General features: G+C 39.6%; 1 protein-coding gene and 1 non-coding gene across 2 annotated transcripts in view; both read left to right on the forward strand.

Moving 5' to 3' along the window:
• CSMD1 (CUB and Sushi multiple domains 1) overlaps positions 1-27,296 on the forward strand; it is a 1,877,909-nt gene that overhangs the window by 769,667 nt on the left and 1,080,946 nt on the right. The window lies entirely within an intron of this gene.
• LOC121490265 lies at positions 18,491-18,655 on the forward strand. Its single transcript, XR_005987586.1, has one exon. It is a non-coding gene; the product is annotated as a U1 spliceosomal RNA (small nuclear RNA).

Raw genomic sequence — 27,296 nt, forward strand, 5'->3', positions numbered from 1 at the left:
GAGGCTTATGTCACTTGCGGGGGATCCAAGACACGGTTCTTTGACTGTGAAAGACTCTCGGTCCAGTGGGAGTTGTAAACAAGTAAACAAATCCGTGCTCTTCCAAAGGTCCTTGTGTGGTGGTGAAAGTGTCCAGATCAAATAAGGCGTCAGCGGACACGCAAGGTTGGAGGCGAGTCTTGCCAGATGGAGGAAACTGGCCAATAGGTCCTTGGGAGAGCGGGGCAGTGTGGGCAAGATGCCAGCATTCCAGGCAGGAGAAGGAGCACGGGCAGGAACAGGGAGGAGGAAGGTGACAGGCACGACGGAGAGGCTACAGATATGGTGGATTCCTTGTGTGCATCCCCCCCCCCACCCAACTGAGTAGGCGCAAAAGGGCAGGAGGTGGGCAGACTAAGAAGAGACGTGCATGGTAACAGAAAGCCAGCTGGAATTCCCTCCTTTCTGTAGGACACCATGAGTATGCAGTTGTGAGCATTTAGAAAATTGGCTTTATACAGACCCGGGGGCAAGACTGCCTAAGCTCCATAAGGACAGACACCCCAACCCAAGAGGTGCATGAATCCGTCTTGCCTGAGCCTATGTCCCCTTGTCCGCCTTTCAAAATATTTTCTCTGGCTTTTCTCGCCTTGACCTTATGGCATTAACTACATACATTTTAGCTTTTGTCCAGGCTACGCTTCTTGAAACCTTTGTCTTAAGAAACAATAGGTACAGAACAGAAAGAAACAGAAGAAAAAAAAATTTGTAAAGGAAAGTTAGCAGGAACTGTCACAGGTAAACGTTCACATTGCGCGTTAGCATAATCAAGACTGAGAAGTCTGTATTGAAGAAGTCTATTCAACATTTTAAATTTTCTTCAATCCCAATATGACCTCTAACTCCCACAAGTACCAAATGCTTTTTGCATATCCAACGTACAGATTTGGAGAAGAAAAACAAACACAAAAACAAACAAAAAAACTGACCTCTCCTTAACAGAACATTATAGAGGATCTTGAGTTTCTTGAAGGACAAGCTCTCTATGTGCTCATGGATACTCACGAGCCCTCCAATCCTCTTCTGGGTTTGGAATATTCCGGAAGCATGACTGTTTGATGGTACTATTGATTCAGACAGGTCCCTCTGCCTGCCTAAATTGCTTACGTATTAACTCAGAAGCTTCAAGAGAAATACCAGCTGTGGACATTTAAAAGCCAAATGTAAATTCTTGGTGTCAGAGCAGGGTGGGGGAGGGTGTTCCTGAAAGTCAGAGTTTGGGCTTTGAACGGAGGAAGCCAATCCCTGAGAGCGGGCGCCACCTAGAGGTGTCAGCGGGAGGGGCCCCTGGGCTTTGACACAGGGTCCCTGTGGGCACCTGTTTGGGATGCTCTGCGTCTCCTGGGGTTGGCGGCCCGAGAACTGAGGCCCATTCACGTACTAGAAATAGACGTACTGTTGTGTTGCTGGCTCCATGGCTTTCTCTGAGCCAGCTTGGAAGAAATCATTAGAACTGAAACAGAATCGCGCTTGACTTTCTCACTAATCCTGACAGAGTAGGTCCTGTATCCGCGTCTCATGTGAAGTGTGCTCGTTTGTGTTCATCGGGAGTCCAAAAAGAAAGTAAGTTGTAAGACCAAAAAAAAAAAAGACATTTTAAGAAAATGCAGTTTAAGCCTGATGGTTATAGTTTTTTAGTTTTCCTTGAAACTGTTTGTATTTTATATACTTCTTTGAAGGTCCTGCTGCATTTGAAATATATACATACCCGTGTCTACAGCTCGTGGATTATTCAAAGCGTGTAACTGTGTGTCGCCGCACAGATCCTCGTGCTGATCGCTGCACACGCACGTGCCTTGCATGCATGCACATACATTTACATGTGCACACACGTGTACACACATGCACATTTGCACCCGTGCACACACAGGCACACACAGGCATTCACAGGCACACATGCACAATGCTTGTGTTCGAAATTCTGACAAAGACTTTTTCTGATAACACAAGACTTTCTTTGCTTCTGAAATCCTGGAGGAGCAAAGCTTATTTCCATTTCAGCCCCTGAGTTCAATCACCATTTATCGACCTCCATTGTATGGAAGGGCATTTTAAACTTACAACAAAATAAAGTGCAGAGGTCTAAGAAGTAAGAATAAAAACTGGGGTGAAGTTTAGGGACTCGGTGCTGGACAGCTCAGTAGCTCAGAGACCCCTTCGTGTTCTTTGTTCTATTCTATCCATCATTATGTCATCGGGACTTTGCCCTTCTCTCCATGTGTCTTGAATGACTGTGCATTAAATACACAGGTACCATGGTCACCTGTGATTGTCTAAGTAACAACCTGCCCATCCAGCCATTCATTCCTTTGGAAAATATTGAGGACTGCCCTTGGAATCATCTGGAAGATGCATTACCTGGTTTTAAGAGTTTTATGCTCTAAAGATTTCATACTGATTTATAGGTACATAGATAGATAGATAGATAGATAGATAGATAGATAGATAGATAGATAAATGTGAAAAAATACCTTGGCTGATTCCAGGAATAAGCAGTTAATTTATTTTCTCAGCTTATGCTCCAGAGCTGTCCCCCAATCATCTTTCCCCCAATCTACTTACCCTTCATGTCCTATGCTAGGTAACCAACCAAGTAGTCTGTGTCCCAAACCTTCTGTTACACCGTGGCCTGGCTTCGGGGACCAGTGTCATGGTCCCCACGATGGCTTTAGTTCTCTCGTAGAATTAAAGCCCATGTGTCATGCCTGCTATACTAACTCCAGCCTACCAGAGACCAGTCCCGAACTGTGCACTTTTTGTAGAGAACCTACTCTAGCGTTTGACACATAGTAGAAGCTAAATGAATACTCAGTACATAGATAACATTAAATATAGGTTTTTTTTTTTAATATTTTATATTTTAAGATTTTATTTATTTATTTATTCATGAGAGACACACAGAGAGAGAGAGAGGCAGAGACCCAGGCAGAGGGAGAAGCAGGCTCCATGTAGGGAGCCCGACGTGGGACTCAATCCTTGGATTCCAGGATCACGCCCTGAGCCAAAGGCAGACGCTCAACCAAAGAGCCACCTGGGTGTCCCTAAATACAGGTTTTAAAAAGTTTATGGAGAGATAATTAGAAAATAGGTTAACCTTTCAACTTTTGAGTAAAGATAGTTGCTGCCTATGGGTTGATAGGCAAATGCCTAAAAGTTGAAGAAAGGAAAATTTGGATAAAGGTCTATGCCATTAATTCTATGGAAATTTAATGTTAAAAGCTGCGATGGGCAATACTTAAGTGGCTCTTGCTCCTGGCTTTCGGTCTGCCTCTGCATCATTCACAATCGCTTTGCTCCATGGATAGATTTCCATGTCAGATTATTTACATGGCATAGCATATTCTCATAGCAACGTGTTTTCATGGTAGGAAATATTTTGCCCAAGATGATCAAATTCGATGGGAATTTGAATGGCGACAGAATAAGTAGAAGGGAGAAAGAAAAGAAATTCCCAGAAAAGAGGAATCAATCTAAGAAAATAAAGAAGAAAACAAAAGTGGCCGTTGTACCTTGTGATCCTGCTGAGGGATTCAGCAGGACAGTGGTTCCCGGGTAATCTTTAATATATGACTCCTGCGTGAGGCACTATCAGCTTACAAACACGTCAGCTAGTCACGGCTAGCTCCAGAGTGAGGGAGAAACCAATTCTGCACAAGAGGACTCCAGGCCTATTTCCCCTCCTCCTCCTCCTCCTCCTTTCTCCTTTCTTCTTTCTTTCTTTCTTTCTTTCTTTCTTTCTTTCTTTCTTTCTTTCTTTCTTTCTCTTTCTTTCTTTCTTCTTCTTCTTCTTCTTCTTCTTCTTCTTCTTCTTCTTCTTCTTCTTCTTCTTCTTCTTCTTCCCTTTCTTCTTTCTTCTCCTTCTTCTTCTTCTCCTTTTTTCCTCCCAAACCTATTTATTCTTAATGATGCATTCTGCCGTGGTGATTCTCAGTTCAGTGTGGACTGTTCCTGGAGCGGCATCCCCCCCATCTCATCTCCCTGTCCTTTTCTCTTTGATGAACAATACCTTGTGCTGACATCATTGCCTTGAGGAAATGCCCACACTCTGACTGACACTAGAGAGATTAAAGTGGCCTCCTCTGGGCTCTTCGGCCATTTCGTACCTCATCCAATGTCCAGCCCCAAACACAAGTGTGCAAGCACGGTCAGACTCCCTTACTTTTCTCAATCAGAATGTGTCTGCACCGTGCCCTCCTCCATTTGCCGGCCGGACAACCGTGTCTCCGTGGCAAGACTCCAATCCCCACAGCCACAATGCCCCACAGAAACCCATGCCTCCATGTATCATCCACAGCCCATTTCTGGGTTCATCCCTATCAGTGAGCAAATATCCTACTTGAGTTTTAAAAATTATTAAAAATAGAAAAAATTTAGCCTTTGGTTTTTCTTTGAATTTCCCAGTAGGGAGGCAAAAGTATTTTATTTCTCAACTCTGTATATATTATTTCTATTTTAAAGCCACACCAAATTGTATCCCACAAGTTTTCTCATTCTGGTCATTAGTCAGCATCCATGCGTGTGACCTAACATGAAAGGCACTATCACCATGGCCTGGCTGGTGGTGTTTAAGATGGATTGAACATCTCAGTGCCAAATGAAGGACTTCTTTGCACATGGCCCCTGAAAAACTTTCCTTTATCACCCATCTGGAGCAAAAAAGCCTAGCATGAGTAGTACTGATGGGGAGCCTGACAGGACCTGCGTCAGTTGCTCTTGGAATGGAGCGACCCATCTGGTTCATAGACAGCATGTACCCATTAGTGAAATATGATTTACATTCAAACTCAGTTGCTCCCCATTTGGTTTATACACTGGTGAGAGATTTTCCAGATGTTATTTTTGAGTTTATAAATATGCTCGCCTGGGTGAAGAGCCTATATATTCTTGCATTTTGGACGTTAGGGTGCTGAAAATGACTTCAGATTCAGTTTTAATCCAACAACTCATTTTTTTTTTTAAGAGAAAGAAAACCACATGACTCAGAATTAAACACCAGGTCTTGGACATACGGAAAAGAACCTGGTTGGGGATCAGAAAATCAGGGTCGTATTTCTGGGTGAGCCACTGAGTCATTGTCCTCAGCTTCCCAGAGTAGGAGAGGAGTTAATTGGAAAGGTCTCTTGCCTGAATGCTGGCTTATGAACTGCACTGGGGTGATGAAGTTTTTCAGCAGCCAATAAGAAATGTAAGGTAAATTTGGTAAACTTTTCATAACTTTTAATACTCATTTATGTTGTATAAAACATAATGAACTTTTGTTCTGATCATTTTTTTGCTCTTTAATAAGCAAATGGCAATAGTAGAGAGTATTATTGTATAGATAACCACTGTCTACTGATGACGTCAGGAACTGATTTTTAAAAAAATACAATTTAGAAAAAAAAATGACATTCTATGAAATCCAAAATTTCTAGGATCTCTAACCTGAAAAAGCTCTAAGGTTCTGCCAATTCTTTAGTCTGGAAGGATAACATATATTAAGTAAATTTTTATCATTTTCCGCTAATAACAGGAAAATTAATCACATGAGATCACAAGGGATGAAGTACACTTTCCGTTTCTTAATGAGAGTCTCTATATTAAAGTCTTTTAATTCATTGGGTTTTGGGGTTTTTTAGAAGTTATTTGTACCTATGTCTTTGGATGCTAAGTTTCTAGTTTTCATTAAGGTTGTAAATAAATTAGAAATTAATGTAGGTATGGGAAGCAAAAAAAAAAAAAAGCAGTAAGGAGGGAAGTAGCTAAAGGTGTTTTGAACATAATAAAGAACATTTATTCACCAATATATTATTTGAAAGTATGGCTTGGGTATGCAGTAGACAGCACCCATGCTTCCTTGTAACTGAACATGAATTTATTGGCCCTATTATCACATTACTACCCCACAAAATGCTGTTTTCAGCTACAATTTTTTAAGTTAATTTTATTTTATTTAAGTTCAATTAATTAATATATTGGTTATTGGTTTCAGAAGTAGAGGGTAGTCATTCATTAGGCTTATATCACACCCGGTGTGCATCACATCACGTGCCCTCCTTGATGCCCATCACCCAGTTACCCCATTCCCCCACCCGCTGCCCTCCAGAGCAATTTTAAAACCAAAGATACACTGAATGCTCAGTATCCCTCCAAAAGTAGGGGTATAGTTTATAGTTTACTTAATTCCTCTTTTGTTCCTAAGTAGTATATTGATGACATTGACAGAATGTTTTCTGTAAATAAGATTTTTGATTATGAGGGGCCCCTGGGTTGCTCAGTGGTTGAGCATCTGCCTTCGGCCCAGGGTGTGATCCTGGGGTCCTGGGGTCCTGCTCCCTGCATGGAGCCTGCTTCTCCCTCTGCCTGTGTCTCTGCCTCTCTGTCTTTCATGAATAAATAAATAATTAATTAAAATATTTTTTATTATGAAAACCAGTTAGGTTTTTACACCCTCAAAGAGTCCCACTGAAAAATTGTCATTTAATGTCCAGAAATACATAAGGGAAATTTGGAGGGAAAAGTTTGTGAAGAAGGTATATGTGTGTAAGGCTCTTTGCCAATTCCCTGGCTTGCAAGTCACTTTCCTTAATGTTCAATTTGCCTGAAACTTCCCTTTAAAATGAAAGATACTGCCATTTTAGAGAATTTAATGTAATACAAGGGATGTTGCTTTGTGAAGCAGTTTATGGTGGTTTTTTGTTTGTTTGTTTGTTTGCCAATTTAGCAGAGCTCCTTTCTGCCCAATTTGGCTAACTATCCCTTTGAATGCTCAAAAGTGTGCAAAAGAGGGATCCCTGGGTGGCGCAGCGGTTTGGCGCCTGCCTTTGGCCCAGGGCGCGATCCTGGAGACCCGGGATCTAATCCCACGTCAGGCTCCCGGTGCATGGAGCCTGCTTCTCCCTCTGCCTCTCTCTCTCTCTCTCTCTCTCTCTCTCTCTCTCTCTCTGTGACTATCATAAATAAATAAATAAAAAAAATTTAAAAAAAAAAAAAAGTGTGCAAAAGATAAAAATAAAAATAAATACATTGAAACATATCGTAACATTTTCAAAGGGGCTCCAACTGTCTCATTGTACATGAACTGCTGTGTTTGGGGATTTGATGACAATAATTCAATGACTTTGATTTAGGTAAAGTTATTCTGGATGAATGGCATTATTTCACAGAAAAACAGAGAATAAAGAAAGTCAAATGAATTTAAGAGATTGATGTAAGGATAGTGGGTTAGGGAAAGAAGTAAAAGAGAACGTCTGGATCTTTTGAATTTTCTTTCCATTAGTTTTACTTTGATGTGTGTGATTTATGTCAAGTAAGGAATAAAATTTTTTCTACAACCTATTCAGTGATTAGAACAAGCAAATTTCCAAGATGTAATTAACATGTAGATATGAATTTCTTAACAAAGAGATGTATTTATATTTTGGATTATTTTTAAGCCTTTGCTTTGTTGTTGTTGGCTGTATGTTTGTAAAAGTAATTTCCTGTAGAAACACTTTTTGCTTAGGGGAGTGAAAAGAAGGCCTAAGACCATCTAGTTTCTTGCTAAATTGCCGTCCCTTGCACAAAACATTGTCTGGGCAACAAAGAGTGAACGACTGCTAGGGAACATTTCCCATGTTGGATACGGGGGCCTTTGCAAACCTGAGCGTGGTATTGGTCTTGGGGCCTTATAGATAAGCTCCTGGCTATATACTAATTGAATTGGAAATATCTCTACTAATTTAATATGTTAAAGATTTACTGATTTCTACTGCTTTAAGTTACCCAGATAAATCAAGGATACACTCAAGCAAACCGAAGTGGAAAATTGGCTTTCTCAGATAAAGTTTTCCTCTGGGCTACTCCAAACATTAATGGAATATTATTTAATTAGCTATGAGTTTGTTTTACTCTAAACTTTTTGGGAAATTGACCCAATATTCCATTTCCTGGTTGAACATTTATAAAACTCCATGATAAACTAGTATTAAGCTACTCTACACAAGAAGAATCTTGTTACCTAGTTAGTATCCTCAGTGTAAATTTGAAAACTTGGCTTTCCTGTTTCAAACAGCTGAGATTCATAAGAGCCCTCAATGCCCACGGTATAATCATAAGAAGAGAATATTGGATTTGTGTGGGTCACTGTTGATATCATACATACTTACTTTTCACAACTGAACATGTCTCGTGACAGAAGAAGTTGGCAAAAAAACATATTAAGCAAAAACCAAACAGCAAACTTCAGTCCACCCTTTGGTGACACTATGCCTGATTGTGGGGATTGGGGGGAGGAGGGAGTCGGGGGCAGTTGCTGGCTGAAAGGAAATCCAAGTAGTTCATGATGACCAGAGAAGAGGAGACAACTGGGTAAGTGGTAGGAGAGGAGACTTGGAAAGTAGTTCCAGGACAGACCAGGAAATTCTCCCTGTGCCTTAATAGGCAGTTCTTGTTTACTAGTAACTTGCGGGACTGTAGCAGAGTCCTAGCAGTAACGTTATGGGACCCTATTAGTCATTGATAGTTCTTGCTCTGCCAGCAAGATGGAGGGAGGACACCTGATAAATGGGAAGAACTTAGGATCCAGATGCAGTCAGAAGAAGAGAGATTGAAAGCCCTTTGTATTTTAGTGAATTAGATGACTGCATTTCAAAAGCTTTATGTGGGTTAGAAAGGTAAATCTATGTATGGAGTGAACCTTGGATTCCAGGGAAGGTTTATTTATTTTTATTTTTTTATTTTTTTGGATTCATTTACCTATTTATTTGAGAGATAGGAGAGCAAAAGAGAGAATGCTCACAGAGGAAAAGGGAGAGGGAGAAGCAGGTTCCCCTCTGGGCAAGGACTCCCCAAGGTGGGACTCGATCCCTGGGTCTTGGGATTGTGACCTGAGCCCAAGACAGACTCTTAACCAGCTGAGCCATCCAGCACCCCCATTTTTTAATAGAAAATTTAAACATGTGCTTATACAATAAGTCATTAGAGGGCAAGATTCAAGAAAGAGAATGATCCAAGAAGCGAGGAGTCAAAGAGATGGGAGAGGGTAGGGTAGGATTTGTTATGGTTTATAGGTAAGAATAAGGAAGTTTTCAAGTGTGGGTTTCTCTGCTCTCAAATGCCTACCGCATAAGGCTGAATTTTCATCCCTCAAATCTAGAAGGCATATCAGTGAAGACATTTAAGAAAGCTACACTCCCTTGTATGTTGAAGGGATACTCAATGCTACTGTAATTTTCGAAACCTGGATATTAAGGTAAGCTGATATAAATCAGGACAGTTTTCTAGATGTTCTTTTTTCTGGTTTCCATGATGCAAAATCCCCACAAGTATATTTTCTCCATCTTTCATGCATTTTCTTTCTGGTATATTTTTAGTCATTTCTTGACTCATCATGCTCTTTTATAGAATTGGTTTTATGTCATTCTGCAGCATATCACAGCCTAGGTTTTATTACTCCACATTCATTCTCTTAAAATTATTTTCAGAACGAAAAAGAAAAAAAAGCAAGTCAAATCGGTATGATATTGAAGTTAAAAATATAATTTGCTCTTATAGTTCATCTTAGATTAATAAACTGCAGAAGGCAAATGAACAGAAACATCAATTATCAGCTTTCTATAGTCATGGAAATTCTCAAAACAGGTATAATAGAGTTTTAATAACAAGGTAATTATAACAGGCCAGCAACTTAATTCCTTGGAGAACTGCTTTTCTTTTACTCCTGAAAAGGATTCCAGTACGATATAATTTGTTTTTCTTTCTTTTTCTCCTACTTCTTCACCCTTTTTTCCCTCTCGTGCTCTATGTATTGACTGCAGAAGCAAACCTAACAAGGGGTTTACCTTTAGAAGGAAGAAATATATATTTGCTCTATTGCTACATCTCTTTTCATTCCTATTACCCGAAAGTCTCCACCCATATGCTTAGATGCTTTACATCAATAGAATCATGATATGCATAGACTTTCATATTCTAACATCACACTCAATAGGTCATAAATGGGTGTGTGTTTTTGGTCTCTCAGTTTAAATAAAATCGATTGCCCTGATAAACTGTCATATGTTTAACTGTTCCTCTGTTGTTGGGATTTTAAGTTTCACTTTTCTCTGCATAAATATTTCATGCTATAATGAATGTCATCTAAATATAGATTTTCAGGAATAGAAAAATTAGACTAATTAATAGGAACATAAGTGTGGTTCTTGCTCTGTGCTGATTTGTTGCTCTCCAAATACAGACCAATTCCTAAACAATATCACCAGGTGTGAGTCAATTTCAATATAATTATTTTAGCCTTTAGCATTATACATTTTAATGGCTTGTTATTTAAAAAAGATTATGAAATCTTACATTATCTCTATTGACTTTTCAATTTATGCATTTTTTTAAAAAAGTTTTATTTGAGGGGTGCCTGGGTGGTTCAGTTGGGTGTCTGATTCTTGGTTTTGGCTCAGGTCATGACCTCCGAGTCATGGGATAGAGCCCCGTGTCAGGCTCCACCCTCAGCATGGGGTCTACTTAAGATTCTCTCCCTCCCCTGCCTCCTCCCCCCGCTCCCTTGCTCATGCTCTTTCTCACATAAATTAATACATCTTTAAAAAAAGTTTCATTTTTTTTAAAAAAGTTTCACTTGAAACCGTCATGTAAATGCTTAACTTACCTAGTGATAAACAACCTGTTTATAATGAAAAGGTTTTTTAATCATTTTCTTTTTAAGAAATATTAATGGTTAGCAACAATTTTAAAGAAATAAGTAAAAATAAAATCAGCTATTTAAATTTTAGATAAAGTTCAATATGCAAAATAAGTACAAAGGAGTTGATTAAAGAAAAATATTATTCACTTTTTAAAATCTTTCTTGAATATGTGAAAAATACCTAAATTGTTCATCTCTCTTACTACTAGTCAGATAATTGCCAGCCCCAGCTACTTAAATTAATGCCAATATGGTTTAGATCATAATAATAGATGATCACACATTGATTATGATCAATCATAATAGATCACACTGATAATCGTGTGATTTAATTCTGTCATTTGAAATAATAATAGTAACTATTTTGTTCATTTATAACTTTTCATATAATTTGTATCTATCTCAGTTTGTATTCCTATATTTATCACTACATATACATTACTTTTTCCCACTGTAGTATTTTTAATAACAATTAGAAAATTAGAAAACACTTTTCTGAAGTTAATAGAATACCTCTTTCAAATGTGAAGACAATCGCTTCTTAGCCTTTTGGCCAAGATCAAATGTGAAGACAGATTTTATACATACCTGAAAGAGGTATATGTTATAATATCCATTAAGGCATTTTAAAGGGTATTCTATAAATTGATGGTGTGAAAAATATTTATAAGAAATATTATACAATGGGATATTATTCAGCCATCCAAAGGTATGGGATCTTACCACTTACATCAAGGTGGATGGAACTGGAGGGTATTATGCTGAGTGAAATAAGTCAATCAGAGAAAGACAATTGTCATCTTGTTTCACTCATATGTGGATTGTAAGAAACAGCACAGAGGATCATTAGGGAAGGGAGGGAAAACTGAATGGGAAGAAATCAGAGAGGGGGACTAACCATGAGAGACGCTAATCTCTAGGAAACAAACTGAGGGTCACTGGGGGGGTGGGGGATGGGGTAATTGGGTGACAGGTTATAAGGAGCCATGTGATGTAATAAGAACTGGATGTTATATGCAACTGATGAATAACTGAACCCTACATCTGAAATTAGTGATGTATAGATGTTGGCTAATTGGATTAAAACAAAAAAAAATATTGTGTGCTTTATATCCTTCCAGAGGAAAGGGTATTTGTTTACATTATACAGTCGTTTTTGAAATTTGGGAAAATAATATTGTAATCAAATAATTTGCTTCTAGAATCATATAGGCAATCACTCAAAACTCATCAAAATTGGGACTATCTACAAATCACCCAAAAATCAGCTTTAATGGCATTGTTTCCTTGAACATATTTTGAAATCCTAGTTTTTCTGAATATATTTCCATGTCTTATGAATAATCACTGGCACCAAATGGCTGGAACTCCCTCTCTTCTCTCTGGGCATTATTTCAACTAGTCACTCATCTTTCTGTTCTTCAGACTGAGGAGAAAGAACATAACTCTGGAAAGATTTCTTGGTGAAGTAGGGAGAAATGATGTATTTTTTGAAGAGCATAGAATAAAAATGTCATAAATGGACAGATCATGAGGCTAGAGGCTTCAAGAAAAGAAAGCACTAAATAAAACAAGAATGAGAAAAAAAAATCTGTCTCCAAGATCTAGGACTGATTTTCTGGAGGATTGATAATATTAAAGGCTGTTCATTTCCTGTCTTAGGATGTTCATTTGTAGAAGCATGCTCTCAGTAAACAATTCTCAATTCATACTTCAGAAATAGTTAGCACAGGCACTTATTTCTTCCACGGCCATATCTGTTCAGAGCACAGTGGCCAATGAATTCAGCTGACCTCAACATGTATTACTGGGCAAAAGAAATTTGGTGATCTCTTCTATCTGAGTTATAACAGCCATTGCAGTGAGACATGTTGGGGCTGTGGGTGGGTGCACAATACACACCATTCCAGGTTTGATCGCATCCTCACCATGAACTTCGGTGTCACTTCCAAATGGCTGGAATGACCTTAGACCCTTAAGGTCAGTGTCTTCATCCATACAATGGGAAAAAGAGTTCCTTCCATTGGATTGCTTGGAAAGCTAAGTTGCATTTATAAGCAAATAATCTGGCAAATAGCAAACAGAGAACATTAATTTGATGATATTACAAAGAGGTGAGGAACATGCCAAGGCTAAAATAATTTTTTATAGCTTTTGCCTCATAAGATTTATCTTTAATATTTAATCTTCAGAGTGACTGGGTGACTCAATTGGTTAAGTGTCTGCCTTTGGCTCAAGTCATGTCTCAGGGTCCTGGGATCAAGCCATTCGTTGGACTCTGTGTTCACCAAGGAGTCTGCTTGTCCATCTTCCTCTACCCGTCCCCCCCATTCATGCTCTCTGTCTCTCAAATAGATAAATAAAATCTTTAAAAAATAAAATTTAATCTTTACTCCAAATATATATGAATAAATAAGAATAAACAGATTTCTTTTAAAGGGGATATTTTAAAAATTAGATGAGCAGGAAAAGCATTATGATGAGTAATATATTTTCTTTGGGTTTAACAAATTAAAAATGTGAAATGAAACTATATAAAACAAATACTCTACACCAAATTCTCTATTCAAGAACAATTTTATTCAAGAGAGTTGAGATGAAAGCATATATGTCAAATCATGCTTCATTTTTTAAAAGAAACTATATAATATTGTCATCACAAAATTAAAAAATGCTGCTGTTAGAATAAATGAGATAGGATTTTTTATAAGATAATTTAGGCTTTTCATTATATACCGTTTCCACACACATGTTTATCAAATTTTTTAGTCAATCAGGTTGGATCTGACTGTCAGCGTGGAATAGAAGAGGTCTAGTAATTCCCATACATTATAGTGGATAAGACATTGGTTATAAAATATTGAATCTTATTTATTTTATAATCTAAAAACTCTTGACAAACTCAGGAATTCTTGGAGGAGGAATAGTGGCTTTATACTTAGATTATGGGACACATTTCTAGTTTTCCTAATTTTTAAAATATTATCAAATGATGGATGTTCTGTTAGTTCGCTAACTTGGAAGTGGAAAAGAATTCTAATTCTTAGAAAACAAACACAAGAGTAAAACCTGAAAAAACTCAATTTTCTTCTTACCACCCCATGAATTGATTATCAGAGACAATATAACAAGATTATATTGTCAATAACTGTTTTGAAATTAGATTTCTTAGGTATAGCACATGTAGTCCACCGTCAGCACATGTAATTAAGGACTAACCCACAGATGCTCGAGTTTTTAGTTTTAAATTATCTCCAATTGTGTATTTATGTGTATGTATGGATGTATGGATGTACCTAACTACCTACATCCCTGCATACCAACCTACCTGACCCTCCAGCTCTACTGTGCCAGTGACCAAGGATCAAGGTGACATACGAGTGGAATGGCTGCTTTTGATTGCAAGTTCTCTGCTGATTCGCATTCAGAATCTATCTGTTTAATAACGGAGGATACTTTGATTTGGAGAAGATAGACTCGATTTCCCTTTATTCATTGCGAACAGGCTTTGCTCATTCCAGAGAGAAGAGGTACAAGTTTTTATTTGCTGCTACAATGAATCACTGAAAATTTAGTTCCTTAAAAATCATACCCCAAAATGTATTCCTGGCAAGATTCTCATTGACCTAGAATCCAGGCTCAGCAAGTCTGCTTTTCTGAAGGAAAAATGGGCAGCCTTTTCCCTTGTCTTTCCCAGCCTCTAAAGGCTGCTCACATTCTTTTGCTCATGGCCCCCTTTTCCCATATTTGAAGCCAGCAGACTCACATCTTTCCAACCATTTTCTCCAGTGATAACTCCTTTTTATCATAGCCTGGAAAAATTCTCAGAGTTAAGAACCCATTGTGATAGCACTGGATCCATTCAGGTAATCCGGGAAAATTTTCCCATCTCAAAATCCTTAATTCTGTATCTGTAAAGACCCCATGGTCAAGTACATGAACACATGCACAAGTTCTTGGGAGGAGGATGGGCATATCCTTGGTGGGGGGCATTATTCTGCCTTCAGAAATGCCAAAATACGTACAATACCGATGCTTTCCTACTTCTGGGTGTTCGTGCAGGCTGTTCTCGCTGCCCAGAATGCTGTCTTCAGGTTTTGCCTGCCTGTGCTTTGTGTTTCAAGCATGAAAGTCCTTTCTTTATGGGCATTTTTGGATATTTAGGTCCTCACTTCTATTTTCTTTTTCCCCTTTGTAATACTTACCACAGCTATTATATAAATATGTATTTGAGCATGTATTTCTGTAGAACTGGCTTCCCTCTGGCACTGCAAGCTCTCTGAGGGCAGGTACCATGTCTTATTCAACTGCTAATTGATATCATTCACATGATGCTCAGAGAGAGAGAAACCAAACAACGGCTTTTGAATGAATACACCAGTGATGTACTGAAGACTACATGCTGACAAAAATTAATTTTGAATTTAAGTATAAAAATACAAATTTAGTTTTTCAAGACCTGGGTAAAACCCACTCCATAAAAGATTTTATACATTTCTATGACCTTTTTATGTTCTTCCATTCTGGTGAAAAAAGTTATGAAATGCAAAAAGAAAAAAGAATATGCAGAAAGATCGAGTAAGGCATTAACATGCCATATTGTCACTGAGCTCTTGAAAAGCAAACAGGCAGATGCTTCATTTTCTAAAGCACATTCAGTAAAATGAATAAAAACCTAACTATATTGTAAAGAAAAGACATAATTCATCGAGCAGCCACATCTCATTTTGTTGTGTCATTATAGGGGTGATAATGCTGTCTAAGACAGCTGGCCAGCCCACCAGCCCTAGAAATGGCAGGATGAAAATGTTTTCTCTGGGGGAAAAAAAAAAGTGCTTTACACTTAAATTGAGACACAAGCCTTAAGAGCTGTCAGTTGTGGGAGTTGGACATCCGTGTTGTCTCCATTACTTCTTTCCAAAGTACAATTATCTACATGTAAATAAAGGATTTTTTTCTGGTCCAGGAATTTTAGGGTTGTGTTAAATAAATGTTGTTGAGCCAGCAAATAAAGTAACAATCTCCTCATAACTTCCACATATAATGGTCATCCCTCATAATTAGGTATACCCAAGGTCTTTGCAGGAAGCAAAAGCTTGAATCTGGCCCCTGCCCCACAAAGTCCAGGTGCATAAACCACCCTGAACATATTGTGAATGTTCCATCCACACAGTAATGGCCTTAAAATTATTTTTCTTTGGCCTTTAACTTTTCATATATATTTTGGTAAAATTTGAGAAAATTGTAGAAATGAAGTAGTTGGCTGAGGGCTAATAAGGGTTCATGTATATTTTGCATTTCCATTTACTCTACAGTTGTCACTTCCTGCACTTTACATATTTTTAACTTACTGGAAAAAGAATCCACACCAATGTTTCTTTCATCTCAGATACTCTGAGTATGTAAGATTACTTGATCCTTACAGCAATCATTTGGATTGTGAAAGATTCTTGTGAATTTATATGTCAAGTCACTGATGCTCAGTGAAGTTAGGCGCCTACGCAAGGTCAACTAGATAGAAGGTGGTGGCTGGAATTTGAATTCCTCTACTTCTGGTTGCAGCATATTATAATGTCTTAGGCACTGAGCATCTAGATATGAAAAACACGATAAGGAAGAATTAAATTCATAAAATAACTCTCCAAAATTGTATTATGGAAATTAGAAAAAAACATCAACCCAAATGCCTTTTACCCTGCTTAGCTTTTATTTTTCCTTTTTAAATTTTTATTTTTTTAAAATTTAAATTCCAGTACAGTAAACATACAGCATTATATTAGTTGCAGCTATGCAACACAGTGATTCAATAATTCTATACATTACTCAGTGTTCATCATCACTGTGTATAAATGTGTATAAATGTCATATTTATTTATTTTAGATAGTTAACATATAATGCAATATTGGTTTCTGGAGTAGAATTCAATGATTCATTACTTACATAGAGTAGCTTTTTAAAAAGGATATGTAGGGCAGCTCGGGTGGCTCAGCGGTTTAGCGCTGCCTTCAGGCCAGGGCCTAATCTTGGAGACCCAGGATCGAGTCCTACGTAAGGCTCCCTGCATGGAGCCTGCTTCTCCCTCTGCCTGTGTCTCTGCCTCTCTCTCTCTGTGTCATGAATTAATAAATAAATATTTTAAAAAATAAAAAGGATTTTTAATTATTATGACAGTACAACAAATTTATTTCAACTTAAATTTCTAAAGACTTTTCACATTTTTATCTATGTAATTTCATCATTGAGATTCAACTTCTCCACTTAAAAAATAAGTATATTAAGTAGAGAATTGTGGGGTTCTGTGTAATCCTGGCTTGCATTGATTTTTCTGTGATTTCTATAATATTCTTTGTTTTTAATATTCAGTACTTTTCTTACATGTTACAATAACCAAAGCAAACAAAAATTGATGTGGCATGATCAGAAAAGAATTATCATCAATGTATTGAATAAAGGAACTGTCTTGGAATTCTAGCTAGAATCTTGTCATAATGAGTACAGCATTACATTTCATTGTGTTTGGGTAGTTAAAGAGGAACACTTGAAATTTCAGACAACAACAATAAAAGGAAGCAAATCTCACTGAGATATTATGACCAAAAATAAATTATTACCAGGAAAAATTATAATGATAAAGATTTGTGGGTGTACATACTTAATTATCATTTAGGATTTCATGGTAACTCCCCAAGACAATTTTCAAGATATCCAGAGTCCTTGACATTTTAATAGTTACCATTTTTTATTTATCTCATTTTTCCCATATTCATTAAGAATCATAATAATCTTGAACTGTTCATAAAATCTTGACCTAAAATTTTGTCACAGTAAGCCATTGCAAGGAGAAAAAAAAGTGTTGTTCTTCAGTGCAAACCTATACAAAAAACATCTAATTTTCCATCCAGAGCGTCATACTTGAGTCTTGAATTTGTGGAAATATTTGAAGATCAAAGGACCTGATCTCTAAAAACTATTGTTGGATTAGCAACATTCAATCTGGACTATGGGTGTCCCTAGCGTCATGCACTGAACATGGACTGAAGAGGTGATTCATTCAAAGTGCAGTGCAGGGCTTTGCGGAAGAGGGAAGGATGGCTTGACCTGTCCATCCTCCAAACGCTTGCTCTTTGGTAGGCAGAATGCAGTCCTGACGAAAGCTGGTGGTCAAATGACATTTTGAACATATTTCTATTTGCCTTTTTTTGTCCCGGTATTTGTTAGGAAGACAAGCTGTAATCAAATCATGTGACTTGGCTCCTAAAGCACCCTACCCACTTCTTTTTCACTCTGACATGCTCTTCATCTATATTAAGCACCAATGCATTTTGGAACTACACTTAAGATACAGATCTCAAACTAATAAAAATCACCCCCCAAACAGTTTATGTGTTGATGACTAAAGCAGAAAAAAAAGTGTGAATTTAACATTTTCACACATTAGGTTAAATATAACCTCAAGTGTAATTTTGACGTCGTTATATTTTCTTCACTTAATGCATTATAATGTAGGATTACACCAGGTGTTAAGCTACATAATTTTTTCTATGTGCAATCCCATGCAGATGTGCAAACTGAGGAGCAGAGAGGTCTTCCCCATGTTCTCATTACATAGTTGTGTTGGAGCTGGGGTTGACTCCTGCCCTGCCTTTTTCTAAAAGCCATGCTCTTCCATGCCCGCCACCTTGCAAGCATCCCCATGGAGGGACACAGTTGTCTAGGACACACATACACACTTGGAAATCCATAGAACCTGAATAGAAGCAAGGTGAGGGCAGTTCTGATTAAAATAAAAGGAGGGGATACTTACCTGGCAGGGGAGATACCATGATCATGAAGCTGGTTTTCCCAGGGCAAGGCTTAGCCATTGCACTCCAGATGTGCTGACCCCTCCGATTTCCCAAATGTGGGAACCTCTCGACTGTATAATTTGTGGTAGTGGGGGACTGTGTTCGCACTTTCCCCTGGTAAAAAAAATAATAATAATAATTTAAAATTTTTTTAAATTAAAGGAGGGGAAAGATTTAAAATAAATAAATAAAAGGGGGGAGAAACAAGTGATATCACTATGGATATCTATTCAGAAATATCATTTTAACTCTTCCATGCTGTGAACTGTGCCATTCCAGAGGTCTGTGAACTGTGTCTCAGAATAACATGTTTAAATGCACACAAAAAAATATAGATTGCAGGAAACCAATTATATTGAACTATACTCTTTGGGGATCCATGACCCCCTATCTGGGGAAGGCAGGCTATGTTGGTAATGGAGACTTTACCCCATACAGCCACATGATTAACAATGTTATGTTAAAATCAAGGCAGCTGAGGTAGACATTGCTTACACATTTCTTGAAAGATTCATTTTCAATACAGGAAAGAAAAAGAAAGTTATATTTTTCTTCGTCCACAAATCCATATTTTATTTACCCATAGGTATGGCTTATCTGCAGTGCCAATCTGACCCCTCAGGGCTCCAGGAGACCTCATCATCTCGTCTCTCCTGCTGAGGGAAGGGACAGCAATTAACAGTGAAGAAGAAGCAAAAGAAATGCCATCATGCTCTTTATTCAGTGTCATTAGAATTATTGTAAAAACAACAACAACAACGACAACAACAAAAAACTTGCTGTTAGGTGCTTTCTGGTGCTATTTACATGATGCTCACTATCTTTTAGTGAAAAAATAAGACACTATTATAATTAAGGCCAGTGCCACCCCTTGTCATTAGACATTTGGTTTGTCCATCATCTAATGGCCTGTGCTAGCATGAGTATGTCAACATGTAGGAGTAAGCCTGTGGTTTTTCCCAAGCTTCTAAGCCCATCCTATATGAGTAATGTTGGGGACATTTTATTGCTTCCTTGATTATAATTTCCATACTCTTTTTTCCTTCAGTATTAGAAGCAGCAATACTGACCATTGAATGGAGTTAGTGTTGGGTGGTGAGATACATAAACTCCATAGGGCAATATTTTAGGTATTTTACTTAATAATTTTTATTATTGTATGTAAAATGGGCCGACATATTGGTTGGCCGTAACATTTAAAGTAGTAGCAAATGGACCATATATATTTTTTCTGTGTTTAAATGACTAATATGCATATACTACCTTATTTTTAAAAATAATTTATTTATTTATTTATTTTAGAAAGAGAGAGAGGGGACACATGTGCAAGGGTGGGTGGGGCAGAGGCAGAGGGAGAGAGGACCCCAAGCAGACTCCTCACTGAGCACAGAGTCTGACCTGGGCCTCAATCCCATGAGATCACAATATGAGTCGAAACCTGTACATTTTTTTTCTTTTATAAATTTATTTTTTCTTGGTGTTCAATTTACCAACATACAGAATAACACCCAGTGCGCATTCCATCAAGTGCCCCCCTCAGTGCCCGTCACCCAGTCACTCCCACCCCCTGCCCTCCTCCCCTTCCACCACCCCTAGTTTGTTTCCCAGAGTTAGGAGTCTCTCATGTTCTGTCTCCCTTTCTGATATTTACCACTTATTTTTTATCCTTTCCCCTTCATTCCCTTACACTATTTTTTATATTCCCCAAATGAATGAGACCATATAATGTTTGTCCTTCTCCGATTCACTTATTTCACTCAGCATCATACCCTCCACCTAACTGACTGCACCTCTCAGGCGCCCCTCATATATACTACTTTAAAATCAGTCATAATAGGAAAAGAATTTTTCATAGAATTTGCAAAGGAGAAAATAAAATGTATGCACATCCCCATGTCTTGGAATTAAGCACCGTACTTCTTCTTGTCCCTTCCCTGGGTGTATGTGAGGGGTCTGATTGAGGCATGTTGGTGACAAAGTATGAACAAGACCGGACTGTATATCTTCCACATGTGGTTATAAGGTGCCCTGTGGATGCCCCCACATCCTTTAGCATCACCCCCTCCAATTCCGTACCTTTTCAGCTGTGGCCAGTTATTAACCATTCTCACTCTGGAGAGATTCAGTTCTATTCTCAGGATGCTGGTTTGAACCTTGGCTGGCACCTCCCGTGGCTGCTACCACCCCCACCCCTCCAGCGGGCCTGTTACCTGCACCCAGAGCTGGAGCTAGAGGGACCAGGCACATTCTCCTGTGGCTCGTGGCACCACCTTCATGCCCCACCACCCAGGGTGGGCAAGAGGGACAAGTGGGGAGGGAGCTGCCCCATACATCGGCCAATCTCTGCCTGTCTCCGGGTTGTTTCCCTCTGTAACCTAGCAAAGCTGCAGTTCTGAGGGGTGAGCATCCAAGTGTGGCCCTGTCAGAACAGTGCCTTTGCTCTGGACTCCTTCCCGCCTCAGGCTGTCCTGCACATGAGACCTCCACCTTCCCAGAGCCTCCTGGGACTCTGACCCTCTTAGCCTCTCCCCTTGGAGGATGCCAGTTGTGTTTGAACAAGCTGGACAAGCACACACAACCTGAGTGTGAGCATTCTATTTGATGTCCTGCATATCTAAGTTAGCAGCACACACTGCACATTTTCTGCGATAGAACATGCTCTCGGTGCATTATTTTCACCGCGTGCATGATATTTTAATGCACAGGTATGACATGGCACATTTACTCCCCACCTGGTCACTTGTTATCTACCCAAGTTGTGTGTCTATGTTACTCTATGTGCCCGTATACCCTAACCCAGCCCTGGACTTTGCAGAGCTGAGGTGAGATGATGTGAATTGATGACTTATCTTGTTCAGATAGCTCTCCAGAGATCCATAAGGCACATACAAGTACTCAAAAGACCTATTTCAAATAAGATGAATATGAAAATGGCATTACCTTAAGGTGTCCTGAGATCAGTCCTGAGTTCTAAAGGTCTGATTGCATTTGGTTTATGAGGTGCTCAAAATGCTCAAAGTCGGAGAGACATCAGTATGTACGGTATATAGTCTTACACAAGTGAGGATGCTCTCAAAGTTTGTGACTTACAGAATCAAGTTCCTAGAAGGACGTTTCACAGAAACGTGAGTGTTGTTGGCTTAATCGTGTCTGCCACAGGGAGTAAGGGAGTGGTTTGAGTGTGAGCCTGGAGACAGATGGAGGTCCCTTGAAAACTCAAATGATAGAAATCTTCAAAATGCAATACATACCCAATCCTTTATGCCTGCGTTAGTTAGCTGTGGCTGCTCTAAAGAAGTAGCACATACTGAGTCGCTTATAACCACGGAAATGTATTTCTCACAGTTGCGGAGGCTGGATTTCTGAGATTGGGTGCCTCGTACGGTTGGGTTCTGGTCAGAGCCTGTTTGTGGGTGTCAGACTACAGATTTCTTCTTTGCCCTCACATGGTAGAAAGAAGGAAGGGGGCTCTGCGGGGGTCTCTTTGCAAGGATAGGATCCCATTCATGAGGCTCCATCCTCATGCCCTTATCACCTCCTAATGACCCCACGGCCTGACACCAGCACATCTGGGGTTAGGATTCCAATATAGGAATTTTGGCTGAACATAAATATCCAGTCAATTCCACTGACATATAGGTGACGGCTAGACTGACCGGGATCGTCTGGCTACTTCCAGGCCCACAGGTTTAGAGTCTCACTTGAGTTCCCAAGCAAATATTCCCTGTAGGGTGACCAACCATGGATTTGTTGCAGAGCAAAGCCAATGCTGAATAGAATATCTACTAGCTGAGTGATGTATATCAAAAAGGCTCTTGCTCCAAGTTTAGGGGTTTTGTCTCCAACCACGTTCAGTTTATTCAGTGTCAGTGTTCAGTCTGAATGTCGCAAATATTCACAGTCACCTAAAGTCACGTGGTGGGGGAGTGGGATCAGATGGTGGCCCATTGATATCCCAGGAACTACTGGGTAAAGAGAGTAAGAGAAGGATCCTCTAAAACAGATGCACTAGAATTGCTGATCAGAGCTCCTTCTAAATGTGGTGGAACAATCTCCTTGAATATATTAGAAGCCACGTATTGGAATTATTGTGCAAACAGTCATCCTTATAATTTGTGACATTACCTAAACATACACGGAAGACACTCAACCATCTTTGCTATTTTAACTATTATAGTTTAAGACACCCTGTTGTGCCTTAACAATGTGCTGGAAAGGAGAAGAATCGTATTTAATATGGACAGACTTCTTTGTTTCTGCTTTGTTTTGCTGTGTGTATGGCTCTTGCAACAACATTACCAATACGTTTGTTGTGAGAGAAGGGGAAGCAGCGGGAAGCTTGTGCGTCCCCCCTGGAATCCCCAGGGATGCACGTCCCCACACGGGCGCCCTGGCCACTGGTACAGATGCTGGTTTAAGGAAGCTGACTCGTGCTACTGGTCCGTGCCTTTGCTCTTCCTTGAATCGTTGTCCCATTTTCATGTTGCCTAGGTCTTGAAACTTACGTTGATTTTGCTGATTCACATCTGCAATCATTGGACGGAGCTTGTACTTCAATTCAACCTTAAACACCATGTAAACAGAACCACCATCAAAATAAAATGGCCTTTCCATTTTTATGTAGGAGGAGATTATATATTTTGCAAAAGCACACAGAACTGAGATCAATCTGATGAATTTTTCATACGGTTTTTCATTTTCTTCCAATTTATCTTTTGCTTTTCTTTCAACAGTTGAAGCTTAAGTAGCTGAGGGACAGTGACTCGTGGATGAGGCACAAACAGTGTCTAGGTGTGGTTCAGGCAAGGCACACTTCGGTGGGTAGTCCTCTGCACACGTACGCTACATTGCAAGCAAATCAAGCAGGGCAGTTTTATTTTTATCTTGTTTGATGAGTCAACGGCATCTATTGGTTTTGAGCTCTTTTCCTGTGTTTGTTAGCAAGTTCTAACAAACATTCTCTCTGGTTAGAAAGCCCAAGAGCTTTCATTCTAGCAAAACCAGTAACTAATGTCATGTTTTCACCTCTCTGAGCTCCTGTTCTATGTCCATGAAACATGAGAATATATTGCCTCCGAATCCCTTCCAGTTAAAAAGCTGGTATCTCCAGGTGAAATTTTAGTTTCTAATTTGCATTTCTGACTATATTATTTTACTTACATCAGTTATACAGTGTGCTATTTGTATGTGGCTCAAATTATTTTATGTCATCCAAGTAATGTGTGCTAACTCATTAAATGCCACAGTCACTGTGGGGAAACTGAGGCACAGAGAGGCTGACTTGCCCACCGTTGCTGAATCCCTACTAATAGTAGAGGCTAGATTTGATTAAAGCCAGAAAAGTCCCCAATTCCCTCTTCTTAGTCACTATACTACACCTCCTGTCTTTTTCTAAGAAAAAGGAAATGTGAATATTTCTTGAAATTGTGTTACTTTGGTGGTTTAGAACTGACTCAAGGCTATACACATCATGTACCAATTACGCTTAGTATTTTAAAAAGCTGTGCTCTTTTAATTGATCCTACCTTAATATCTGGCAACTTGATGAAATTTGTCTTTATGTGACAGGTAGATTTTCAGTGATTTATCAGGATAGTTTTCTTTAATACTTAAACGATTAAATAAAATAAGAAAAAATACTTTTAAACATACACATATTCCACTATATTGCATCCCATTATAAATGAGGGTTAAGGACATCAGTAGATGACTTTTTTGCCTGGGGAATATAGCAGTTTGATCCAGGAAATACAGACGTTGAAGCCTACTTATCCATAGACAGATGGCTTCATCATTTTTCAAAAACAGTCCCACTAAATCAATGTCAGGTATGATAGCAACATTCTTGAAGGAAGGTCAAGGGTGATCACAAGGGTAGCGCATATTTTTTTTAAAAATATAATACTCATTTATTCATGAGAGACACAGAGAGAGAGGCAGAGACACAGGCAGAGGGAGAAGCAGGCTCCCTGCAGGGAGCCTGACACAGGACTCGATCCCAGGACCCCAGGATCACACCCTGGGCAGAAGCCAGGCGCTCAACCACTGAGCCACCCAGGTGTTCCAATGCATCTTTAATATAAATGTATACAGTCACCCTCTTCTTACTATAAATGTGATTTTTTTTCCCTGTAAATCACAGAAATACATTTTGGTAGACCTATATATTTTCTTTTTTTTAATGACTTGGTCAAGTGAGAAGCCCCACGAGTACTATTAGTATTCCTAACAAGGGCAGTTGGCACTAGGCTTCATCCTGAGTTACTCAACATTACGTATTGCCATAGAGACGTATGAAGAGGTTCTCCGCAGATGAGCAGGGATGGGCCCACACCCCTCTGGTACAAGGATCTAAGCACGGATGTGTCTGCAAGGGCAGGGCGCATGTGCAAAGGTGTCCCTCATCTCAGACAGGTGACTGGCGAGTGGGTTCAAGGGATTGTTCTAGTAAACTGAAGTGCTAATCTCATGAACTGTCTTTATTAGATAATTAACAGCAACTGTGATAACCAAGACTGGCGTGCCAGTGGCTGTACCCAGTATCAGTAAAAGGTTCACATCGGGTCCGATTCGGGTCGAGGAGCCCAGTCTCATCATGTAGGATGAACTAGACAGGCAGAAACACAGCAGATGAACATGCCTCCATCTGCTCCAAGATCTCCGTGGGCAGCTGCTCTGTCAGACCTGATGACAAATGCATGGACGCCTCCTGGGTTCCTGGTCTCCTTCCCTTTACCCGCCCTCTCCCAGAATACATATCCTGGAGGCTCCTAATAGAAGTATGTGTTTTTTTTTTTTTTTCTCCTTTCTAGGAATTATTTAAAAGCCACGGGTTGATTATATATATTTTTTTACTTTCTCTCTTTCTATGAATAATAGAAAGGCAAAAGTTTAACCAAATAAATCAGAACTGTTTTGAAACCTTTTATACCCTTACCCAGAGCATCTTAGCATTACAATGAACTATGGAGGAAATGGATCCAGTTCCTACTGGATTCTCTTTCAAGACTCTTAGCAAACAAACCATCATAAGGATGTGTAGGGATGATTCAGTCAAGGCCCTCCTCCAGGATACAGTTCCTTGCAGGATATCTCAAGACTCATATGGCAAAAATAATCTAAGGTAATAGATGAGCAGCTTCCACCCCACGGGGTTTTGCGTGGATTGAATCAAAGCAGCTCAACGTGAACCCCTGTCATCTGGATGCAAGACGTCGCAGGGGCCTTGGGAGCCCAGACTGGGTGCTGAGGCGAGTCCAGGGCACATGCGGCCTCTAAAAGCCTGGCTACCATTTTCCTGGCTTATCAGAGTCACATTTCACATAAAGTGAAGTGTCCCTGACTGCCAAAGTCCTCTTAAAAGAATCCTGTGCCATTTAAATATTTTAGAGTTAATGTAGTAACATCTTCAAATCTAAGCTTATTTAATTAAATGTGGATACAGCCGGCAATCACCTTTCAACGTGCTTTAAATCACCTCCCTGACTGGAGAGAAGCTCGCACTATTGCCGTTGCTTATTTATTTATGTACGTATTTTTTCATCTTCTGGCTCCAGACGAGATAAGGTGCCAGGGAAGGAAAGCCACGGGGGATGTGAGGGACCACGCGTAATACATGCTTGGCTTCTGATTAGCAAAGTCCCAGCAACGCTGTCGCTGGGTGGCCACGGGCTGTGCGAGTGAATGGGGAAAATCAAGGGTAAAAATGTAAAACCACGTATGGAGCATGTCAAGCAGAACTTCCGAGACGGTTATTTCAGGGGTAAGAATCTTGCCTTCGTATCTTACCACTGAGGGATGGTGACTTACGATAGTCTGTGAGTACTAAATTGTGGTTCCTTAATTCACACTGACTAAAACGTACTTCCTGAAAGCTACTTAGTGCTCACATTTGTCATTTAAAAGGCATTGCATCTTAGTATTTTCCTCGATTTCTGTGAATGGAGGAACATAAATATTCCTTAAAAGTCATTTTTAAATATCTAGCATGAGCACACATCAAAGTACGGTATTCACTTCTGGACAGCCTTCAGGAATGTTCTGGAATAGTGTGTTTGAGTCAGTATCAGTATGTATCAAGTCAAGAAGCATCACAGACTTCTTCGGATTTGAGAACTTTTCCCGCCTCAAGCAAACATTGGCATCGGTATCAAGAGTTCTGTTGAGTCCTATGGAGGTTTATTCTGATTGCAACTTGAATTTACTTTTCTCGTTGGATCGAACAACGGCAGTGAGGAATTAGGGTAGCTTCTCAGCCCTGGGAGGCATACCTAGGGCCTTTTTTTGTGATTAGTAAAAAACATCCTTTATGTTTTAGGCAGTTTTCACACCGTACAGTTGCGTCTAATCGTCACAGTTGCACTGATTAGCATCTTCCTTTCACAACGAAGGGAAAGCTGTCCTGGAGAACTGGCTCGGTTCTCCCAGGTTCTGGGCTGTCCTGGGCCCGCCCCCTCACCGCATCCCATGCAGACTTTAGGCTCCCACAATGGGCCAGGCTCTTGGCCACTGGAGATGAGCAACTACTCATCTTCAATGCCGAACATGGGACCCCTTCTTCTCATAAGTTTGCAGTGATCCCGTGATCCCGTGAGCATGACAAAGTCGGTGCAGCCACCCTGGGCTTCTAGTGTCTTGTAAGGTTCCATGCTCAGGACACTCGGCCATTTCTCAAATATTCTGGTAGCTTCTGTGGGCCACAGGATGGTGAGAGCCTGGCACTGCCCCTACACGGAGGCTGCTCCCCGACCACCACATC

Source organism: Vulpes lagopus, chromosome 4, assembly GCF_018345385.1.
Source record: "Vulpes lagopus strain Blue_001 chromosome 4, ASM1834538v1, whole genome shotgun sequence".
Taxonomy (NCBI): Eukaryota; Metazoa; Chordata; class Mammalia; order Carnivora; family Canidae; genus Vulpes; species Vulpes lagopus.